A 16,610-nucleotide genomic window follows, 5' to 3' on the forward strand; every position below is an offset into this window, starting at 1 on the left:
CTGCCTGTGTCTCTGCCCCTCTGTGTGTGTGTGTGTCTCTCATGAATAAATAAATAAAATCCTAAAAAATAAATAAAATAAAATAAAAATTTTAAAAAGGATTATATTTATTTATGAAAGACACACAGAGAGAGGCAGAGACATAGGCAGAGGGAGAAGCAGGCTCCCCACGGGGATCCAGGGATTATGCCCTGAGCTGAAGGCAAACTCTCAACCACTGAGCCACCCAGGCATCCCTAGGGCTATTAATTTACACAATTCTTCATAATAAATCAAAAAGAGTCAAACTGCCAGTTTTATTTCCTAATGGACCTCTAGTTACAAAGAATTTAAATGATATTTTAATAGAAACAAATATTCCCCCTCTCCCACTGTCAGTCTGAAAGAATTTTTTAAAGGAATAAACTTTTATCAAGGTAAACCAAGAAAAGGCACCAGTGACAATCTTTAAAGAATTCTGTAAAGTGAAAGCAAATGGGGGGGCTGCCTGGGTAGCTTAGTCAGTCAAGCCAGACTCTCGTCTCCTGTATTTATCTCAGAGCTGTGAGTTCAAACCCTGGCTCCATGCTGGGCTTGCAAATGGGAGGGAGTAGTGAATAACCAGAGGAGATGAAACCCCATCCCAGGACAGCAAAAGTAAATCCAATTCCTCTAAAAAGAGCCACAAGTAAGAATTTAAACAGGAGCAAATGAAACCAAAAGCAGAGATTGGGCCAAGGAGCATTCATCACTTTATTTCATTTAATAAATTGCATTCAAAACATCTAGACCAGGGAGATTCCTCCCTCCTGCCTCCCCCGCCCCAGACATAAAAAGAACAACTGACAACAACAGCTTTTGCTCCTTGTCAGGACTATGGTTCTCAAACTTGTGTGTTCATCAGAATCACCTGTTAAAGTTGTTAAAACAAAAGTTTCTGGGATTCATCTCCCCAAATTCATTATTCAGTATGTCTAGGATGGGGCCTGAGAATCTGTATTTCCACCAAGTTTTCATGTGGTGCTGAAGATACTGGTCTGGGGACCACACTATGAGAACCAGTGTCTTAGAAAAAAGGCCAAAGATCTTATCTTTTAAAAAGTAGTCAGTGGGGCACCTGGGTGGCTCAGTGGTTAAGCATCTGCCTTTGGCCCAGGGTGCGATCCTGGGGTCCTGGGATGGAGTCCCGCATTGGACTCCCCAGAGGGAGCCTGCTTCTCCCTCTACCTATCTCTGCCTCTCTCCCTCTGTGTCTCTCATGTATAAATAAATAAAATCTTAAAAAAAAAAAAAGTAATCAAGGTAGGGATCACTTCTAATATGGGCGTTAGAACCTATCAGCAAAACACCTCAGAGCTTGTAGTAATACAGTTGATGAAGGAAAGGTGAATAAAGGAAAACTTTCCACTCAAGAATAAGATACAGGGATCCCTGGGTGGCGCAGCGGTTTGGCGCCTGCCTTTGGCCCGGGCGTGATCCCGGAGACCCGGGATCGAATCCCACATCGGGCTCCCGGTGCATGGAGCCTGCTTCTCCCTCTGCCTGTGTCTCTGCCTCTCTCTCTCTGTGACTATCATAAATAAATAAATAAATAAATAAATAAATAAATAAATAAATATTTAAAAATCCCTTCACAAATGTTTAAAAAAAATAAAAAAAGAATAAGATACATTAAATCACTTCAACCACATTTCCAATAAGTCTCCTCTTACTTTAGCAAATGTGGGTAATCATTGTGAATATACCTACCTACCTGGTCTCTGATCCCATATACTATAGAAAGATCTGCCTGTCAATACGCCATGCACACTTAGACAGAATCAAGTTAGCCATCCCTTTCAAAATGTTTATTGATAAAACAAATCTATATAACAAAGGGGAAAACCTTACCTATACTAATCAGACAATCCGTTACCCACAGATCTGAAAGGACAACTGACAGCCAGACATCTGAGGAAAATAGTATCAAAGAAAAGAATTAAGATCAACACAAAGCTGCAAACAACAAAAAGGGTAAGAAATAAGAGAGAGGGAAACTGAGACAAAAAGTAATTCAGTGATAAAGACAAATTTTTAAAAATTAATATCCTCTCCTTCCCCATATGGTTTCCAAGAAACATAAACAACAACAACAACAAAACACAGAATGCAGAGGCAGTCAGGCAAGTCTCTGTTCACACACAGCCTACCAAGGAAGGCAGCCGCTCTGGGAAGCCTTTTAGGACCCGGGAGTGCCCAGACCCTGAAAACAAACCACCAGACCTTGCACCCCAGCAAGCAGTGGTCATGGACCCAGGACAAGCCAGAAAAAAATATTTAATATCCTCATAGCATTTTTTAAAATATGGCATCCACTAAAAAGCACATTCTAGGGCACCCAGGTGGCTCAGTGGTTTAGCATCGCCTTCAGCCCAGGGTATGATCCTGGAGACCCGGGATCGAGTCCCACGTCAGGCTCCCTGCATGGAGCCTGCTTCTCCCTCTGCCTGTGTCTCTGCCTCTCTCTCTCTCTCTCTCTCTCTGTCGCTCATGAATAAATAAAATATTTAAAAAATAAAATAAAATAAATAAAATAAAATAAAAGCACATTCTAATGTATAAAAAGATACAAAAATGAGTATTTGTATATAAAAACTATCATGGCCCCAGAAATATTTTTTAAAATCTATGCATATGATGAATACTAAGGTCATGGTTGAAACGATCAATCTACCAAATGAAGTTGAGGAAATCTCCAAGAATATAGAGGAAAAAAAATAGATGGAAATTATGAGGAAAAGAGCTAAGAGAATTAAAAGATTGAAGATATCCAACATGTATTTAAAATGAGTTCCGGGGCAACTGGGTGGCACAGTGGTTGAGCCTCTGCCTTTAACTCAGGGCATGGTCCCGGGGTCCTGGAATCAGGTCCCCACAGGGAGCCTGCTTCTCCCTCTGCCTATGTCTCTGCCTCTCTCTCTGTGTCTCTCATGAATAAATAAAATCTTTTCAAAAAATTTAAAAATCAAAAAATTAAATAAAATATAATACGATGAGTTCCAGGGGGCACCTGGCAGGCTCAGTTGGTGGAACACGTGGCTCTTGATCTTGGGGTTGTAAGTTCAAGCTGGGTGGAGAAATTATTTAACTAAATAAAATTTTTAAAAAGGAAATAAATAAAATGAGTTCCAGAATAAAAGAATAGAGGCAATGAAACAAAGATAATAGAAGGAAACTTCCCTCAACTTTAAAAAAAAAAACACTTTATCTTGAAAGATGTCACCATGTACTATGTAAAGTGGGAAGAATAGAGACAGCCTCTTGAAGTTTCGGAAAGTCAAAATGAAAGAGAAGAAACAATATGAAAAGAAAGAAAAAGTTATCACCAGAGAACTAAGATTCAGATCTCTGTAGACAGAGGTCTTGTGTTCTTTTATATCCTGACCAGAGGTATAATTTTTCACGTACTTAGGAAATTTTAAAGATCAAAACCAATACTTAATGTCATATAGATCAATTTTCCTCAAACTGATCTATAGTGTCGATGCAGTTTCAATACAAAACCCAACTGTTTGTTGAGTGGGAGTGTGAGAATATGTGTGTATAGAATTTAAAATTCTAATTCCAGGGGCACCTGCTGGATCAGTCGGGAAAGCATACAACTCTTAATCTTGGAGACATGAGTTCCAGCCCTAAGTTGGGTGTAGAGATTACTTAAAAATAAATAAATAAAATTCTGCTTCTAGAATATATTTATTTTTTTAAGCTTTTATTTTTATTTATTTATCATGAGAGACACAGAGAGAGGCAGAGATACAGGCAGAGGGAAAAGCAGGCTCCATGCAGGAAGCCTGATGCGGGACTCGATCCTGAGACTCCAGAATCACGCCCTGGGCCAAAGGCAGGCGCTAAACCACTGAGCCACTCAGAGATTCCCTGGAATGTATTTATTAATATAACAATCAATATTATATAATAATATTGTATTAATATTATAATTATTATAATATATAATTGTGGCATATAATTATGTTAATAACTATTATTCACATATTGGTATTTACAAAAATACTGATGTGATATTATTCGTATATCAATAGTATATAACATTAGTATATGATTATATAATGTTAATAAGTAAGATTAACATATTAAAGATAAAGAGAGGAAAAAATAAATAAATAAATAAAATAAAGATGAAGAGAAAGATTTTTTTTTTTTTAAGATTTTATTTATTTATTCAGAGAGAGAGAGAGGCAGAGACACAGGCAGAGGGAGAAGCAGGCTCCATGCACCGGGTGCCCGACGTGGGACTTGACCCTGGGTCTCCAGGATCACACCCGGGGCTGCAGGCGGTGCTAAACCGCTGCGCCACCAGGGCTGCCCAAGAGAAAGATTAATAGATCAATGGAACACACTAGAGACCCCAGAAATAAGGACCAGGCAAATCCAGACACTTGCTATTTTATAAAGGAAGAATAGCAGAGGAGAAATAAGGAAAAGAGGATCTCCTCCATAAATGGTGCTGGAACAAATGAATGTCCCTAGGGGGAAAAAATGACAACATTGAATCTAATGCACACCAGATAGAGAAATCAGTTCTAATAGAAGAAAATCAGTTCAATTATAGAATATTTTTATGTTCAAGTTAAGAAAATATACCTTACAACACAAAAAGTATTTAATCATAAATTTGGGGGTGGTGGAACGAAATTGGAGGAAGGTGGACAAACGGCTGTAGTCTTAAGATAAATAGTAGGGGTATCATGTTCAATGTGATGACTGTAGTTAACACGCTGCTGTATAATATATGAAAGAGATGCTGAGAAAGTAGGTCCTAAGACTTCTCATTACACACAAAAAAATTATTTTCTTTTTATTGTATCTACATGAGCTGATGGATGTTAACTAAACCTACTGCGGTAATCATTTCACAATATATGTAAATCAAACCATCATGCTGTACACCTCTTAGGCTTAAAAAAATCATTGGCCTAACTCAAGCACCAAAATGTCATTAAACTTAGAATTATATTGAGAGGCCAATTAAAAACTTGTGATAAGGGATGCCTGGGTGGCTCGGTGGTGTGATCCTGGAGTCCTAGGATGGAGTCCCACATCCGGCTGCCTGCAGGGAGCCTGCTTCTCCCTCTGCCTGTGTCTCTGCCTCTCTCTGTGTGTCTCTTGTGAATAAATAAATAAAATCTAAAAAATAATAATAATAAAAATAAATAAATAAATAAATAAATAAATAAATAAATAAATAAAATCTTTAAAAAATGATAATACTAAATTGTTTTCTAAAGCAGATTTTTAATTTTTAATTTCCATTGCAGTAGATGAAATTTCCTATTCAGCTGCATCTTTGCCAACATGTGGAGCTGTCAGACTTCTAAATTTTTGCTTATTTTGAGTGTTTAAAATAGAATCTCATTGTGGTTTTAATTTACATTTCCTTGCTTCCTAATGGAGTTAAGAATCTTTTCTGTTTACTAAAAACTTATGTTTCCTCTTCTCTGAAATGCTTGTTCATGAGCTTTCATATTGATTTGTAGGAGTTGTATACATTTTATGTATACTATATATCTTTACGTAATATAAGATGCACACATATTCTTCCATTTCCATTTTTCCTTTTTTTTTTTTTTTTTTCTGAAGCCAGAGTTTATTTCTAGGTAAGCAATACTCCTGGAACGTTCAGAGGCTAAAAGGCCCTGGAGCATCCAGGTATCTAATGTTAGAGCCGGGTGCTAGCCATGGCTACTTCTACTTTGAAACCCTCTGACCGACCCACAGCCCTCTCCTTCCTCCTGTGCCAGAGTGGTGTATTCCTCGGAGTTTTGGTGTAATTCATACAGGGCCCACTTTCCTTATAGTGTTTTTTAATGAATAGAAATTCTTAATTTTATTTTATTTATTTTTAAAGATTTTATTTATTTATTCATGAAAGACACAGAGAGAGAGAGAGAGAGAGGCAGAGACACAGGCAGAGGAAGAAGCAGGCTCCATGCAGGGAGCCCAATGTGGGACTCAATCCCAGGACTCCAGGATCATGCCCTGGGCTGAAGGCTGGCACTAAACTGCTGAGCCACCCAGGGATTCCCTAATTTAATTTTAATATCCAATTTATGAGTCTTTCTTTTATGATTACCACTTTTTTCCTAATTTTATCACAGGTGTCCCTGGTATTATCATTATTTAAGTTTATATTTATTTAAGCTTTACACCCAACATGGGGCTCAAACTCACAATCCTGAGATCAAGAGTCACGTGCTCTTCCTACTGAGCCAGCCAGGCACCCCCAACTTGGAATTATCTTTTTTTTTTTTTTTTAAATTTTATTTATTTATCCATGAGAGACAGAGAGAGAGAGAGGCAGAGACACAGGCAGAGGGAGAAGCAGGCTCCATGCAGGGAGCCTGATGTGGGACTCAGTCCCGGGTCTCCAGGATCATAACCTGGGCTGAAGGTGACGCTAAACCGCTGAGCCAACCTGGGCTGCCTGGAATTATCTTTTAAAACTGAAAATCTGTGGGATGCCTGCCAGGCTTAGTCAGTAGAGCATGTGGCTCTTGATCTGGGGGTTGTGAGTTGGAGTCCCACACTGGGTATAAAAATTGCTTAAAAATAGAATCCTTTAAAAAAAATCAAAAATTTGCTCACCCTTAAACACTCCACTCAACAAACACAACACTGTACATGAAACATTCATCAAAATAGGCTATATTCTGGTTCAAAAAATAATCCTCCATTTTTTTAAATTGAAATCTATAGTTTCTGACTGAAAAGTTACTAAAGTAGAATAACAAAAAAATAAGGAAAATCCTCAAACACTTGAAAACTCATAAAACAAAAACATAAAAATCAAAATTTGTGGGATGCAGCTAAAGCAGTGTTTGGAATGAAATTTATAGCACTGATTGACTATAATTAGAAGAAAAGTTTTAAACCAGCAATGTATATTTCACCTTAAAACAAGAAAAAGACAAATGCAAGCAGAAGAAAGAAAATGAAGAAAACACAAATGTCAAGGGAAACAGAAAAACAATAAAAAGAATCAACCAAAAACCAGTTCTTTGAAAAGGTCAATAATCCTGACTTTTAAAAACATAAATGAGGGACGCCTGGGTGGCTCAGCGGTTGAGCACCTGCCCCTGGCTCAGGGCATGATCCCACAGTCTCAGGATCCAGTCCCACGTCGGGCTCCCTGCATGGAGCCTGCTTCTCCCTCTGCCTATGTCTCTGCCTTTCTCTCTCTGTCTTTCATGAATAAATAATTAAAATCTTTAAAAAAAAGAACAAACATAAATGAAGGGCAGCTGGGTGGCTCAGTCAGTTGGGCATCTGCCTTCAGCTTGGGTTGTAATCCTGGGATCCTGGGATAGAGCCCCACATCAGGCTCCCTGCTTAGTGGGGAGTCTGCTTCTCCCTCTCCCTCTGTTCCTCCCCTAGCTCATGCTTGCTCTCTCTCTCAAGTAAATAAATAAAATCTAAAAAAAGAACCATAAATGAAAGGAAACAAAACCTTAAGTATCAAAAAAATCATCACTAGCATCCTTCCTCACTTTTCATATAAAAAATAAATTAAAAAAAAATCAGGTTCCCAATCGTAGAGGTCTCTCCATCTTTGTGATCACCCCCTCTACCCAAGAAAAGAAAGTAATAGAAATACCCTATTGTATACCCAGACTAGCCTTCACATCCGTTAGTGGATAATTATTTAATAGTCAAATCTATAGAAAAGTATGACTTTTACACTATTAATCCTTCAACACTTTCCCTTAGCACAGCGACTCTGAATTCATGGTAAGAATGGTTAAAATTAGAATTTCTGGATAAGACAGAAATAAGTGATGACTATGATATTTATTAAATATTTTAATTTTTTGGGCAGCCCGGGTGGCTCACTGGTTTGGCGCTGCCTTCAGCCTGGGGCCTGGTTCTGGGGACCCGGGATCGAGTTCCACGTCAGGTTCCCTGCATGGAGCCTGCTTCTCCCTCTGTCTGTGTCTCTGCCAATCTCTCTCTCTCTCTCTCTCTTTCTCTCTCTCTCTCTCATGAATAAATAAAATCTTTTTAAAAAATAAATAAATATTTTAATTTTTTAGTGTCTTTTTTTTTAAGTAGGCTCCATATCCAGTATGCAGGCCAAAGCGGGGCTTGAATTCAAGACCTTGAGATTAAGACCTGAGCTGAGATCAAGAGTCGGAAGCTTAACCAACTGAGCTACTGAGGTGCCCCATAAATATTTTAGATTATTTATCTATGACAGATGCAGAAGTATAGGGGTAGGAATATTACAAACATTCACGTTATACAGGAACAACCCACAGACCACCTGGAACAGGATTAACACCAGGCAAAATTATAAAATTGGCAAAATCTTTCATGAGTGCCACTACTCACAGTACTTTCATGCATTTCTCACTTCCTCCCATTAAAACCTGTTCTTATTAGGAAAAAATCAGAGGTATACAGAACTAAGAACAGCTTAAAAGTGTTACCTCATGCACAGAAGGAGAAATGAGGAAGGAAAACATTTGCTGGGTCAGGCACTTTACCTGTACTATCCTCCTTTTTTTTTTTTTTTTATATTATCCCATTTAATCCTCACAAAAGCCATGTGAATTAGGAACCATTATCACCATTTTACAGAGAGGAGAACTGAGGCCCAGAGAGATGAAATGATTTGTCCAAAATCACACTCACACAGTTAAAAAAAAATGCAGAATTAGGATTTTATACTTAAGCTTGTCAGGTTCCAAAGCTCATGTTCTTTCTGTCACAATGTACCACCTCTCCAAAGCAGTAGAGTTTGTATTGCAATAGGGATGAAAGCCATAAATTAAAAAAACAATCTAGAGATTAAATGACATAGAACTACACACACACACACACACACACATACACACACACGTATGTATGTAAAAACTAGCAAAATTTGAATAAGGCTTAGAGTCTAGTTAGCACTATTTTACCAATGCCAAGCTCCTGGTTTTGATGTTGTACTATAATTTATGTAAGCTATTAACTGCAGAGAAAGAGTGAAGGATACATGGGATTCTACAACTTTTTAAAAATTTTTTCATGAGACACACAGAGAGAAGCAGAGACACAGGCAGAGGGAGAAGCGGGCTCCTCATGGGGATCCCAGGACCCCGGGATCATGCCCTGAGCCAAAGGCAGATGCTCAACCACTGAACCACCCAAGTGCCCCAACTCTATGACTTTTATAGTTTCCTGTGGTCTAGAGTTTTATTTAAAAATAAGAGGTTGGGAGAAAAATAAAATAAAATAAAATAAAAATAAGAGGTTGGGGATCCCTGGGTGGCTCAACTGTTTAGCACCTGCCTTTGGCCCAGGGCATGGTCCTAGAGTCCTGGATCGAGTCCCGCATCGGACTCCCTGCATGGAGCCTGCTTCTCCCTCTGCCTGTGTCTCTGCTTCTCTTTGTGTGTCTCTCATGAATAAATAAATAAAATCTTTTTTAAAAAATAAAAGGTTAAAAAAATTTTCAGTAGAAATAAAATTAAATCAAGAATAAGCCTCTACTGCTGTTGATGAGAAGCCAGCCTCCCTAATCTCCTTAAACTCACATCACAAGAGTGGTCAACTCTGCTTCCATAAAAGGTCAGCCTTAGCTGCCAGGAATCCACTATGGTTGTATACAATAGAACATTCAATAGAAAACAGGGGCCTAAAATTTTCCCCTGGTATTGATGGGTAGTTGACAGGAAGCTCCAACTTTAACCAAATTCTTTCCTAGTGAGCACAAAATATACATAGGGACATCTACCACAACCATCATCAATCCCCTGTCTTGATACGTATGTCTGTCACTATCCATGAAGCCCATTTGCATACAGGAGCAAATAAAGATGGATAAGTTTTTCTGAGTTCTTGTTATACATAGCATGATGTTATAAGAGAAGCATTGGCCATGGAATCAGAAAGCCTAATTCTACAACTTCAAGGCTTCATGACCTTAAGCAATTTAACATGGTTTGACCTCAATTTTCTCATCTATAAAATCGGGACACGAGTTTACACAATCACATGAGATAGTGGCTCAATCACAATCAAATTTGACAGGTCTAGTCCTCCTATAATTAAACACTGATTGATTTAAAAAGAAAGTTTACTGTCCTGGATACTGCACACTATATGTGCAACTAAGCAAGTGACAACTCAAAAGGCTTATGAGGTTATTTCTCCAGTGCACATTCACAAATCTTCATGCAGAAATGCGTTCAGGTATCCTTCATGGTCTGGATTTGTATGTGGATGTATTTTAGCTCCCAGACCAAGCTCTGTGTGATAAAATTAATCCTTGGAGCTGCTGAATTATAAGGCTGGAGGTTTCCATTGGAGGTCCCAGTGTTAGTCACAGCTCTGGATTTATGAACTCATAAAACATTAACTGCATTTCTCTGTGATTTGTGTCTGATTCTGTTTTTCATACATGATGCATAAGTGAAGGACGTTATCCCCAGATGACATCGGTGCCCTAATAAACCTATAAAATTGCTCTTGTGTTTAACTGTCTTTACACCCTAGAGATATAAAACCTGAGTGATATGAAGGAGAATAGGAAATCTATAGATTTCATAATACTATTGATTTCACTTGAAGAGTATGAGCAGGCCAAAGCCTGACATTAGCTAGCTGAGCTTTATCAAGAGCAGTTCAGGTAGGATGATTAGGCCTTCCTAATGTTCTCCAATAATTTTTCTTTTTTTGTTTTTTGTTTTTCTCCATTTCCTTCAGGGAACACATTTTTTTGAGAAAAATTGCTATCAGTATTTGCCATCCTGAAGGTTAACCACCTCTCAAGCCAGGACCATGGTGGAGGGCAGGCAGTACTAAATTTCACAAAGCCTTGATTTGAGAAACATCATGTAACTGATGTGCAAGACTAACTCCCCAATGGAACAGAGAGTTGATTCCTCATGTCGGTACATTTGTCATCAAATTCAAAAATGGCAAGAGGACAAAAAAGGACCAAGCACTAGGGCCACTGCAGCTTGATACAAAGACAGACTCAGGCTATGTAGTCCCCAAGATCAATAAAGAACCACAAGCAGAAAGAATTTCCCAAGAGCCCAGGATGGGAAAAGGGAGGAGGATAAATGAGCAGATGGAGGAAGAAGAAGAAAGACCTAACAGAAGGAGAGAAGAGATTTCTGGAGGCCCCAGGAAAATTGCCAGTAATTGCCAGTTGAAGGGCAATTGTCAGTTGCTGGGCCAGTCAGGAGAGCAGGACAGGAATTCAAAAGGACAAAACAACTTTGCCCCAGCTTCTTGCCATATAATTTACCATTCAAACTGGAAGAACTTGGGGAGTTACAAAAGAAAGTGTTCTTAATAATTATCCCAGAACTACAGGTGCATATTGAGTTTATCCCTAGCAGACTGTAATGTATGGTCAACCTTTCTATACGCACCTCTCTGATCAGGTTAACACCTACTTGCCTCCTCATACTCATGCTACTCTCTGAAGCAGAGGCCCGTCCTCACCTACTTCAGTTATCCTAAGAGCAATAGCCAACTTCTTTGCCACAAGGAATCTCCTGCCCGTGTGGCATATGCCACACTCAGGACCCCCTGCTGATTAGGTCAAGTTCCCAGCTCTACCACATAACAAGACTAAAGTAAAATCACCAGACCTCACCACCACATTCTCCTAGGTCATTCTGGTTTTTTTCTTTTTTTTTCTCTTTATGATAGTCAGAGAGAGAGAGAGAGAGAAAGAGAGAGAGGCAGAGACACAGGCAGAGGGGGAAGCAGGCTCCATGTACCGGGAGCCCGATGTGGGATTCGATCCCGGGTCTCCAGGATCATGCCCTGGGCCAAAGGCAGGCGCCAAACCGCTGTGCCACCCAGGGATCCCTTTTTTTTTTTATTCCTAGGTCATTCTGATTCGAGGCCCTCAGCTCTCAGCCTGTGGACCAATCCAGTGAGTTCCTTGCTCACATGTGTGCTTCTACAAAGAACACAGCATGGGGTGGGGAGGCTGACAGAGCCCCAATAAAGGGTTGGAAAGGGGGAGGGGGAGAACGCAAGGGGCACCTGGCTGGCACAGTCACAAGAGTGTGGGACTCTTAATCTCAGGGTTATAGGTTTGAGCCCCAAGTTGGGTGTAGAAATTATTAAAAATAAATAAAAACTGTTTTTTAAAAAAGATGCTCTAAGAAACTAAATAGGGCACCTGGGTGGCTCAGTTCGTTGAGTGCCTGCCTCTGGCTCAGGTCATGATCCTGGTGTCCTGGGATCAAGCCCCATGTTGAGCTCCCCGCTTGGTGGGGAGCCTGCTTCTCCCTCTCCAGCTCCCCCTGCTTGTGCTTTCTCTCTCTCTCTCTGTCAGATAAATAAATAAAATCTCTCTCTCTTTCTCTCTCTCTCTCCGAATAAATAAATTAAAAAAAAATCTTTAAAAAAAAAAAGGGCAAAAAAATCTTTAAAAAAAAAAAAAGGGCAGCCCTGGTGGCACAGCAGTTTAGTGTCACCTGCAGCCCGGGGTGTGATCTTGGAGATTTGGAATCGAGTCCCATGTCAGGCTTCCTGCATGGAGCCTGCTTCTCCCTCTGCCTGTGTCTCTGCCTCCTTCCCTCTCTCTCTCTCTGAATAAATAATTTTTTTAAAAAGCCTTTAAAAAAATAAATAAAAATAAATTTAAAAATAAAAAATAGATAAAAATAAAATGAACACAGTGTAGAGGAGAGCTAAATACAAGTGGATTCCCTGTTGGCTCCATTTCTTCCTACTCCATAACCAGTGAGGCCCGACTGGCCAGTCCCCACCATTCTGTCCCCACACTCTGAACACAACCTCTGAGAAAAGAGTGAACTAACAGAAACCCATTTATTTATTTATTTTTAAAGATTTTATTTATTTACTTATTCATGAGAGACAGAGAGAGAGAGGCAGAGACACAGGCAGAGGGAGAAGCAGGCTCCATGCAGGGAGCCCCATGTGGGACTTGATCCCGGGACTCTAGGATCACGCCCTGGGCCAAAGGCAGGCGCTCAACTGTTGAGCCACCCAGGCATCCTGAGAAACCCATTTACCTTAGGAACTTGTACACATCTCAGTTTCTTTTGACTAAATCTTATGTGTATCAAGATATCTGAATTACCATCAATATATTGAAAAATAAATGGGAAACCAGGGTACCATCCATAACTAGGACTAAACCTCATAGTTCAGGAACAGGTTACAGACCCTGCCTCATTCCTGATCATTAGAAGGAACCGGGAGCTCGGTGATCTAGCGCCTGTCATTTTCTCTTGTCATGGCTCTTTGCTCATTCTTCCTAAAAGTAATGTTCATTTCCTTCACTTCCATAAACTTCCAATATACACTGTTCTGATCTGCTCCTTAGACTCAAGTGATCCAACTATCATTTTGCTTTGGATCTGATTATCAAGACACTGCTATTTCTTCTACCGTGGCTTCCTAGCACTACTCCTGTGGGAAGTTCATGTGCCTAAATCTTTTTTGGCTTAGTTGCCTTCCAAGAGACCCTGTGGTCCTTTATAGCAACTGACTCCCGGCAAATCTCATAGTCCTTCCAGATGTGCCCAGACATACCCAATTAGTCAGGTAATATGACCTTACACTCAACCTGGGGTCATTAGGGACACTTACAATAACTCTGTGAATAGGGAAGGTCAAGTGGTATCTACATTTTACACTTGAGTTAACTGAAACTGAAAGGGTGAGACTTACCCAAAGGCACACTGTCAAATACAGAGGCAGAACCACAGTCTAAGTACTTCGTACTCACCAATAGAGAAACCAACAACGATGATGACAAATACAACAGTAAATTTCATGGAAGAAACAATAATGTAGAGTAACAGAAAGAGTCACCTTCATATGTGCCACTCTGGCACGCAGATTATTTTGAGCTGAAAACAATCAAGGCCTAAAAGACTCAGGGAGAAACTGTGACCTCCCCTCAACTGTCTAACAGACTCCGGATGGAGGACCTGCTCCAGGAAGACAGCAATCACCATAAATTATAACATGAACCAGGGCCTGGAGAGAGGGAAGCACCTAACAAATCCTGTTTGTTAAAATTCTTCCCTTATGTCCCATTTTTCCTGCGTGGTCCGACACGTGTTTGTTTACCAAATATTTTTTGCTTTCCTTCCCTTTGAAGCTCAGGCCCCTACCCCTACTAACTGCCTTAGGAATCACCTGTTACAAAATTACATCTGATTTGCTTCTGTTAATCTGTCTCATGTCAACTTGATTCTTAGACCAGCCAGTAGACTCTTGAGAGAATAGAGGAAATTTTTCTTCCCCAACATAACAAAGTCAGTAAACCAGTTGTATACAGACCTGATCTAGATGTTCAGCATCTTGGTATCTTGGCTTTTACCCCACCATGTCTAATACTTGGATGTGCAATACATACCTGTCAGTTGTCTCATGAGTACGTTGGCTGTAGCAGGGCCTTATCTCTTGTGAAATACTTCAACCAAAGACACGGCAGGCTTTGTCAGACTATCTATCTTCCTTTGGCTTCGAACAACTCACGCTGAAGGCCTGCAATGCATTTCATGATTGAAAATGAACCTAGAAGTGCAGCATTTAAAAGGTCCATTAGAAACACAGCAGAGCTTGAAACCTCCAGAGTAAGGAAGGGAAGCAATATACATATTCATCTCCATACCAGACAAAGCCTCACAGCCCAAACCTTAGAAGAAATGGGATAAAACGGCAACAACTATCAGTCCTGTGTTAGGGTAATGAAAGCACCACCTTTCCCCAAGTAAGCTGTGGAAATCCATGTATCCACCAATCTGTGCCCATGGAAACAATTCTGTCTGCAGAAATTGTCCCCGCCAGAGAATGAGTTAGCACAGCTCCCAGTTGCACCTCCAAGCAGTGTGAGGTCAGAATGACAGACCTCTAGCCCTGCGACTCACTAGTGGCCCTTGATTTGACCATCTGCTTCCTGCCATCACTCCCTTATCCCCCAAGAAGAGAAAAAAAATTAAACTCTGGACCCTCAAAGCAAATCAAACAATGGGTCGGTCTAACTGAACAAACAAGAGATGATTCATTGGCTGATTTGTCCCCTCAAAGTGGCAGAGGGGCCGAATTTATTGCTTGTCTCAGGCATCCTTCAAACTGACCTGCAAAGCAAGCAGATTTAAAGTAACCTTAGCCTGGTACTCAAGAGTTTTGGGCCCAATTCCAAAGCCACTTCCATTATTTGCATTTTACACACACACATGCACAGAGACAAGTGTCTTTGCCATACCAAGGTCATTCAATATCAAGACCATTAAATTAAATTCTCTCTAAAATGAAGCCCCATTATCAAGACTAATTAAATAATGACTAAATGCACTGAGCAGAGCCTCCGCTTCAGAAGTGCTTATTCACTGTTCTGGCGCTCCTTAGCAAAAAGCTGGCTATCAATAAGGAAAAGTTATTTGTATCTTTAGGTTAAAATAAAACCCTTCCTCTCCTCCCTTAACTCCACTGTCACTTACACACCACCCACTAGTACCATAAACTCAGGTCTAGACGAGTCTGGAAAAGAGTTAGACTTGAAGGTCTAGCGTTTGGTTTTTTGTAGTCATTAGCATGTGAGCTTTAAAATGCCTCTCATTTTCCAGCACTCTCTCTGAGCCAAAGTCAGCTCCCATTCCATAATTCCACAGGCTGCATCATTATGCATGGCTTATAACACTTTAGGGGAAAGGATGGAATGTAAACAGTTCCATCCAAGCACACATTATCAAACAGAGCAGGCAGTGTGGGCGGGTGATGTACAACCTTGGCCGTGACATCAGTATTTAAGGTGGAAACTTCTCCTACAAAATATGGGAAGAAGGGAGAAAGAAGATAAGGAATTCCACCAGTATCTCAGAAAGCCAGGACAGGTTAAACTCTCACTGCTGGTGTGGCCCTGCTAGTGTCAAATTTTGACAAGATAAAAGTAACTCCCTTCAAATTTTTGAAGTCCAGGAAGGAGGCTCCTTTGTCTACTTGACACAAATATAAGAAGGACCAGACTATTCTCCTCTCGTGACTTGATGCACTTAATATTCTATGGCTATACTACACACAGGTTGATCCCAAAGTATATTGCCTACAATGAAGAATACCAATATTGCATTCTATTGTTCAGATTTTCAACAAGTTCAGGAGAAATGAGAACAACCGATCAAAAAATAAAAGCTCAGTCTCAGCCACTGACTCTCTCCTACCCTAAGACCCATGCAATTATGATCCTTTACTATTTTGTGAGTCACAATTACCCAATGACTCATAAATAACATCCATTCCTGCCTCTGTGCCTTCATTCATTCTGGTTCATAAGTCTTCTTTTCAAAAGTCCACCTGGTTCCCATATATAGTTCATCTCATCTTCCCTGTAAAGTCGTCCTTTCTATTCTAAACTTCGAGGGGAGTTTTTCAAACTTTAGCCAGCAACAGTGTCTCCCGCAGGGCACGTTAAAACAAAGGTTACTTGGTGCCACCCACAGACATACCCAGCCAGTAAATCCTGGGCAAGGGGCTAAAAATGTGCATTTCTGTTAAGTTCTCCAGTAACACTAATGCTGCTGGTGGTTTGTAATAGTACTTGATTACACATGGTCATTTATTGTTTTTCCGTTGATTTATGAACA

Source organism: Canis aureus, chromosome X (assembly GCF_053574225.1).
Source record: "Canis aureus isolate CA01 chromosome X, VMU_Caureus_v.1.0, whole genome shotgun sequence".
NCBI classification, from domain to species: domain Eukaryota; kingdom Metazoa; phylum Chordata; class Mammalia; order Carnivora; family Canidae; genus Canis; species Canis aureus.